The sequence below is a fragment of the Lathyrus oleraceus genome, chromosome 1, assembly GCF_024323335.1.
Source record: "Lathyrus oleraceus cultivar Zhongwan6 chromosome 1, CAAS_Psat_ZW6_1.0, whole genome shotgun sequence".
Classification (NCBI taxonomy): Eukaryota; Viridiplantae; Streptophyta; class Magnoliopsida; order Fabales; family Fabaceae; genus Lathyrus; species Lathyrus oleraceus.
The window spans coordinates 392,819,188-392,827,695 of NC_066579.1; the positions used below are offsets into that span (position 1 = coordinate 392,819,188).

General features: G+C 29.4%; 1 long non-coding RNA gene across 1 annotated transcript; it reads left to right on the forward strand.

Moving 5' to 3' along the window:
- Positions 1–874: 874 nt before the first annotated feature.
- Positions 875–1,490, forward strand: LOC127115799 (uncharacterized). Its single transcript, XR_007800878.1, has 2 exons — positions 875–1,089; positions 1,263–1,490. It is a non-coding gene; the product is annotated as an uncharacterized LOC127115799 (long non-coding RNA).
- The last annotated feature ends 7,018 nt before the right edge of the window (positions 1,491–8,508 follow it).

Here is an 8,508-nt window from a genome sequence, read left to right on the forward strand (position 1 = left end):
ATTAGTACTCTTAAAGATATATATATATATATATATATATATATATATATATATATATATATATATATATATATATATATATATATATATATATATATATATATATAAAGATATAGATTTTATTCACAAATATAGAACAGATAATATGGAACTCTGTCCAAACTCTCGGTCCAATCCAAATTTTCATTGTCATCCTTATATTTAATAATTTCTTTTGTCACAAGAGAGTTTTCTTTTGTCACAAGAGAGTTTTCTTTTTTGTCATTTATATATATATTTTTAATCCACAAATATGGAACATATAATATTATACTCTGTCCAATCCAATTCTATCATCCTTATATTTAATAAATTCTCATTGTCAAAAGAGAGTTTGGGAATATAGATTTTTTCAAACCGCTGCTAATATAATACTCTTTCCAAACTCTCTCTGCCATTTTCTATATTTAATAATTTATTTTGTTAAGGGGGTTTTCTTTTCGTTATATATATATATATAACCGGGTAGTAGTTTGGAGTGGGGGTAATTTGTCCATACGGGTATTCATATTTAAATATCTATAAAATATAAATAATAGTATAAATGTGTTGGGGTCAAGAGATATTAATTATTATGCACGCATAAAAAGATTTACACCGTTGATTCATCACCATCACCCGTTTGTATTATTTTATAAGTTTTTAAAATAAAAGTCAAATTTATTTCAATATCCAACATTTAGGATTAATTAACAGTGTAAAATTCTTTTGCCTTATTGGTATATTTTAATTATATATATATATATATATATATATATATATATATATATATATATATATATATATATATATATATGAATTTGAAAATATAGATTTTTTCAAATCGTAAATATGAGACGGCTAATATAATACTCTATCCAAACTCTCTGCCGATTTTCTATATTTAATAATTTATTTTGTTAAAGGGGGTTTTCTTTTCGTTATATATATAATCGAGTAGTAGTTTGGAGTGGTGTAATTTGTCCATCTACCATAAGAACATGGCTACACATATCTACAACTTGTTTTTCTTTATTGCAATTCTTTTCATGGCTTCCATTTTAATTCAAGGTAACTTTATTTAAGGGGAAAAAAATATTTTTCATGAGTTTAATCTATGTCGGAAGTTAGAAATGAACATTTATTTTATTTTATTTGGAGAATTTCTTGTCTAAACCAGAATCTTTGTTTATTCTTCTGTTTGTGGAACATATTAGTTTCTAATGACATAATATTGATTGCAGGTGAAGCCCAACCGATGATGCATTGCAAGGGCAAAGAGCCATGTCCAGATCTTCTTGCCTGCGCGAAGCGTTGTTATGCATTAACATTCGCTCATGGTGGAAGTTGTGTTCAAGACCAATGTTGTTGCATACCTTAGAATTACAATTATACTCTCTCAAGTGTTAACATCCAAATTAGTGGAATATGTATTGATTTCACTTTTAAATAAAATTGTTATAGTTTTTTTATTATAGTACTTCACAAGTTTTATATTAAATACAATTTTAACAATTCAAAATCTTTAACTAGAAATTGATAATGTTATTTTTATCATTTTTATTGACTTTGTTGTGACTATACCTAATATAGTTTATGAAAAATAAAAGTGATGTTTATGATGTGTTTAAGATATTTCTTTAAAATAAAAAATCAACATAATTAAAAAAATTCATAGACACAAAGTATAAATCAATTTGATCTAATGGATTTTATAAATTACATAAATTAATTATACATAAGACTAGGTGAGTGAGGTAGGTTAACTGTTATCTACATGTATTTACTATTACAAAATATATTTAAAGTGACACATTATTACTATAGTCATTTTGTCAAATGTACACGCTATCTCATTTTTTATTTATTTTAGTAAATCACTTTTCATTATGATTCTTAGTATTAACCGGGGTTATAGAGTATGGATAATAAGTTTCAAATTCCAACATCAATATTTTTCCGTTTTTTCGATAAAAATAAGTGAGTATCCCTTAATATTTATTGTTTATAAAAATTGAAAGTAAAATAAAAATAATTGTTTCAATCAATTGAGGTTATATTTTTCATATTTCACTACGGTTGATGTTTGCAACCGTTGTGAAATTCTTTCCTATAAAATTAAACATAATAGGTTTTTTATTTCGTTCATAACACACAAGGGTACCCTGTCGTTCATAAAATATTTAGGTTTGTGGCGCTTGAAGATGCAAGTCATATAGATTCAACAGCATTTGTTAGAAGTGTTGAAAGGATCAAAGAAGATGGATGTTGCCCTAATGGAGAAGGAGAAGACGACGATGATCGAGAAATCCCAAAGTGCCATCATATTGAGTCTTGGTGTTAAAGTTCTTCGGCAGGTTTCGAAGGAGAAAACTGCAGCCGGCGTGTGGACGAAACTCGAAGGTTTGTGTATGACCAAATCTTTGGTTAACTGACTCTATCTGAAGCAAGCTTTGCATTCATTCAAGATGAGTGAAAACAAACTCTTCTAAGTTTCTTATTATCGTTCCATTAAGATTTTACTTGTCTTTAAATATCATTTTATTTTATTTTATTTATATTATAGTATTAAAATAAAAATATTCATAGTTTTAATTAAATGAGATATCTTTACTAATACATATATTATCCATTAAAAATATACTTCATTGAACGGAATGAAAATCATACAATGTACTTCTATTGTGCATATAAAAATATAAAATACAACTCAAAATGGCTACTTCCTTTAAGAACATCCGATCATCCAATGGCATAGAGAAGATAGTAGACCACAAAACGGTTAAAAAACAAAATATAGAAATTCTAAGATGAAAGGAATAGTTGGAATAAAAAAACCTCATATAGAAATTTGATAACATTTTTTAAGTGGTATATATGAAACTTGTTAGATTTCATCAAAAAGTGCTGGACTAATTTGATATTGAGATCTTAAATAGATGAACCAAAAACAGAAGTACCGCACAAGAGATTTCAATTAAAAAAATTAGATTAAAAAAAATATTTGTAAACACTAAAAAGAGTAAAATAACATCAAACACAGAAATATACAAACATAAAAAATTAAAAACCAAATTAAAAGTTCTATCATCTTCACTAAACTTTTTACTGTAACAAAAACACAAAACTGTTGAAAAAGAAATAAAAAATTCAGAATTATAAACGAATCGACTCTAAAAAGAAGAAAATAATGTGAAAAGGTGAATGAAATAAAATCTTACCTCTTCAATAGAAAATCCCAATTTATTGTAACACCTATTCAAAAATTGACTATTTCCAATATTTTGGAAGATACAAAGGCAATGAGTATTGAGAAAACAATTTCAATTAAATTATCAAAGATTATTTGCAATCGATATAGGGCCAGTTTGTTTTAACTTTAAAAAAATGGATTTTTTCTTTGTATTTTAGAAAATGGATTCTACAAAAATGTTTTTCAAAATATTATAAGTTTTTCTAAATTTGTTTTTTATAAATTAAAAGATTGAATTGTTCATTCTATAACATAAATATACATTATTGAAGATCAAAACATAGTCAAAATCACAATTTTTTCAAAAAGTTGTATCTTAAAAATGATTTTTATGAAAAGCTATTTGAAATAGCTTCAAAATTAAGTGATTTTTTAAAAATTTGATATCCAAAAAAAGTTTCGATAAAATGATGAAATACCTAAGATAACATTTTAAGAATAACTATTCAAACTAAATTTTCATTTGAAGCTTTTATGAAAAGTTTCTTTGTAAATTTCTTTTTACACTAAAATATATAACATTATAAAAATCATTTTTAAAAAAAGCCAAAACAAACGGACCTTATCCAATAATGTTTTCAAGAGAAAATTTTTATACCACATCACTTGATTGCTAAACCAACAAATATTAGACACTTGGAAACTTGCTGTTAGCATTGCTGCAGCCACAAAAGTGCTCTGAATTTCTAGAACTCCACACATCAAAAGTGCTCTGAATTTCTAGAACTCCACACATCGTGACTCATCTTTCCTCCATCTTTCTGATCGTTACAATTATTAAATCAAAATCAAAACAAAAACACACAACCAAGGAGTCAAGATCCAACAACAAAATCACCAAATCTACATCAAATACAAACATAAGCCAGAGAAAGCCCTAGCCGAAATGTGAAACACAGGTTTTACATTCGCATCAGATTTTCCAATGGCATCATTCATTTTACCGTTAAATTGTACATCAATTACATACATAAGATAACAAAAAACACAAAATAGTGATAGATTTATAATCAATTACTAGATAAAGTGTAAGCTAAGAGAGTGAGTAAGATTATCGCGGTGTAATGGTGTCTCCGGTGCAAATGATCGGATTCAATAAGAGAACGAGCTAAGAATGAAAGCATAGCGAAGAGAAAGAGAAGAGCCGACGGTAGAATGGGAGGAGACACCAAATTGATAAATATATTATAATTTCATAATTTCATCTTAGATTCATCATCATATCATTAATTTTTAATTTATAATATTTAAATATTAAATGTAAACAATAAATTAATTAAATCATGTGAGTTGAAGCAGTAGGAGAGGAGTGTGTTATGTGTTGGAATGAAAATTCATTACATTCTCGGTGGATGGATTTGTGGTGAAGCGAACTAAAAGAGTTGCAGTGAAAAGAAGAGATAACATAGCAGAGATAAAGATCCGCTTTCGAAAGGATTTATCTTTTGGAGGATTTGAAAATTTAACCGTTGTTGTGAAAAATGAAAAGATATGTTATTGTGAATAACTCTTTTTATTTTACAGCAGTGGAATACAGAGAGTCTGCATGAAAAATCGTATAAGAGGGAAATTGAAAACATAGGAAGTTAATAATGTGACTCTTAGATATTTGGAAAATGTATTACAAATGTAACTAATGATATCAATGGTTAATGAAACGAAAATTATCAATTGGGACATGAAAGTAGCCCTCTAATTAATTTTTAGTTGGTTAAAAATATAATGATTGTGGTATTTAATATTTATATATTGATAGTAGATTTATATAGATGTTTAACGACGATATATCATTCATCACATCAAAAGACTTTAAAGATGTTCATACACGTTGAACATCTTTCTTCAATGAGATTTATAAGCCAAAGTGACAATGATTTTTTAACATATGTGTGTAATATATTGGTTTTGATGTAAATAACGTATAGACTTGTTTAACACTTTAGTACTAGATGCAAGTCATTTTGATGCATATATAATGTATAATTTTGTTATAAAGTTTGGTGCATATTTTTGTTAATATTCTATTATGGTAGAAAATGTGCTATACAATACAAGAATTAAAAAGAATGTGATACATATGTAAAATTTAAAAAGATTATCTAAAAATAATAATAAAGGAATTCACCACGGTTGGATCACTCAACCGTGGTGAAATATGGTGTGTTATCTATTTATTGCCCAAGGTTTGCCTAGGAATCAAACTCATGACTAGCAACATTTCACCATGGTTGATACTTCTGATCGTAGTGAAATATGACGCACTCCTAGTTTCGCACCGTGACCACTAGCTCGTGGTGAAAAATAACACACTTTCTATCACACCCTTCGTTACCACATACCAACAACTTCAATGAAGTTCTTTTCCCAACCGTGGTGAAAGATACTTTTTGCAGTAATGGAAAAAGTCTCACGCACAAATTGTGGAAAAGGCGGTTGAAACCAAGTTTCTCCGTGAGAGTGTTACCTCTAATGATGGGGTTGTCCATCATCTATGGTTGTAAATATTGAGACTCATTTGCCTCTACTGGAATCCTATATTCTTAAAATGGGGAAGAAAACTCTAGCCAGTGGTCGTGAAAACGGAAGCTTATCCTAGTCTTTTCTAGTCCCTTCATAACTACTCTTGAAGAGCTCTTTGAATTGATACGAAGGTGGATCATAAAACTTAGAGTTGGGGTCATCGGGTCATCAATTGGTTTTTATGGAATGTCTCTTTACTTGCTAATGTTGCGACCTTAACTAGTTTAATGCTTACAACAAATGAGGAGTTTTGGGACAAAGAAGAGAGGGTTCAATTTAGAGTCGAGGCTCTAGAGAAGGAGCTGAAGTAGACTCGTCATTCAATGGATGATTATATTAAGGAAGCAAAAGTTTCCAAAAAGAAGAAAAAGGCTGACAAGGGTAACTTGACAACTACCAAAAACTCCTTAGAGAATAAAAAAAATACTCTTGTTGCGGAAGAGTGAAGAATATTTGAAGGAGAAGTTGAAAGAGGCGTGTGACAAGGTATGGTCCTTTATTGACTAAAGGGTTATCCTGGAGGGTCATTTTGCTGAGGAAAAATTAGCTCTCCTTGATAGCCTAATCTCTATGAATCAGCGGAGATTTGAAGTAGTCGTGGCTCAAATCACATTTATTAATTTTGTTGTTGATCTTAATTTGGAAGGTATTGGCTGGGACAAGACGTTTGTGGAGGGGGACTTGGTATACTCTCATGATAGTTAATATTTTATATCTTCTTTGCTTTTGTGTGGTTGTGGACTTTTTGTCCTGGCCTTTTATTGTAATCTAAGACAAATATCTTGGGTTGTCCCCAATTTTATTTGAATTCTTTATGGTATTGCATCTAGTGTTTGGTTTTTTTGCTTATCTACTAGCCACAGTGTTCTCGACCAAAAGTATCCCTACTCTACTTTTTCCCGGTTAAAACTCTTGAAAGGGTGGATCACTTTAAAAAGACACATAATTCTCTGTAAATATAGGAGATAAAGAGTACAAGATACAAGGTGGAGCTAGTAAATTGGCACAAGTGCATGAAAAGTCCACAAAAGAACAGAAAGGTACAATAAGACATACTAGTGGCTCAAAGAACCAAAACTACCATCAAAAGAATCATATAGAACCCGGAAAAAACAAACCACCACCAACAAATTAGCGTCCTCCAAGTGCAACTTAATTAGTATATATAAAAAATCTATTTTAGCTAAAAAAGTTATGTTCCTTATATTCCAAAAAAATATGTTTTATATTATATTATTCATATTTTAATATAAATGAAAATAATAACATACATTTTTAATATACATATGTTAAAACAAAAATAATATATTTATATAAGAAAATAATATTTATATTATACACATTTTAGTAAAAAATATATATTATCAACACTTAAAATTTTTATTAAAATAAAAACTAAATTCTTATCTAATATATTCTGATTTTTAAACCTATTTTATTAAACTAAACCTCTCTCTCTCTCTCTCTCTCTCTCTCTCTCTCTCTCTCTCTCTCTCTCTCCTCTCTCTCCTCTCTCTCTCTCTCTCTCTCTCTCTCTCTCTCCTCTCTCTCTCTCTCCTCTCTCTCTCTCTCTCTCTCTCTCTCTCTCTCTCTCTCTCTCTCTATCTATATATATATATATATATAATATATATATATATATATAATATTATATTATATATATATATATATATATATATATATATGGGGTGGTGTGTGTGTGGGTGGGGGAATATTTTAAACTAATGTATATGAAACACTATCAAATATGGAAAAAAGATATTAACAAAATTCATCACTAAACTGCCACAATCCAATATATGTGAAGAAAAAAATTTAAATACGTAGAATTTATTTGTAGAGTCATTTTAGTTGTATTTTAGAGTTGTATCATTTTATTTTCTCAATGTATAAATACTCTTGTAATATTCTTAATTCAAAATTAATGCAAAAATCACTATTCATCCAATTTTACTCTATTCTCTCTAATTCTCTCTCAACTTCATCTTCCCCAATTTTATTTTCTTCCACCATTGTCAAACCTTCAATTTTGAGTTTTATGTTCTAACATTTGGCATCAAGAGCCTTGGTTATCAATCCTAATCCGCTGCAAGAATGGCAACCGTTTTCAATGATCGAATTCCCACCAATCTCCCGATTCTTGATTCGAAGAACTATGATAAATGGGCGAAACAAATGAGGGTTTTGTTTGGTTATCAAGAGGTGCTTGAGATCGTCGTCAATGGAGTTACACAATTAGGGGCAGAGGCTACCGACATTCAAAGAGCTACACACAAAAGAAGAGAAGAAGAAGGATTACAAATCCATATTCTTGATTCATTCGTGTGTTGATAACGACAATTTCGAGAAGGTTGGCGATTGTGAATCGGCGAAGCAAGCATGGGAAATCTTGGAGAAAGCATATGTCGGTGCCGTCAAAGCGAAGGTTGTAAGGTTACAAACTTACAAGCGACAATTCGAGTTAACACAAATGGAAGACAAAGAAACGATCAACGACTATATTACGTGCATTACCCGGTTAGTTAATCAAATCAAATCTTGTGGAGAAACGATTCTTGAGCAGAATGTTGTATCGAAAGTATTGCGTTCGTTAACGCCGCGTTTCGACAACATAGTTATGGCTATTGAAGAATCAAAGGATCTAACAACTTTGAGCAAGGATGAATTACAAAGTTCGTTAGAGGCACATGAACAAATGATGGATGAAAGAGGCACCG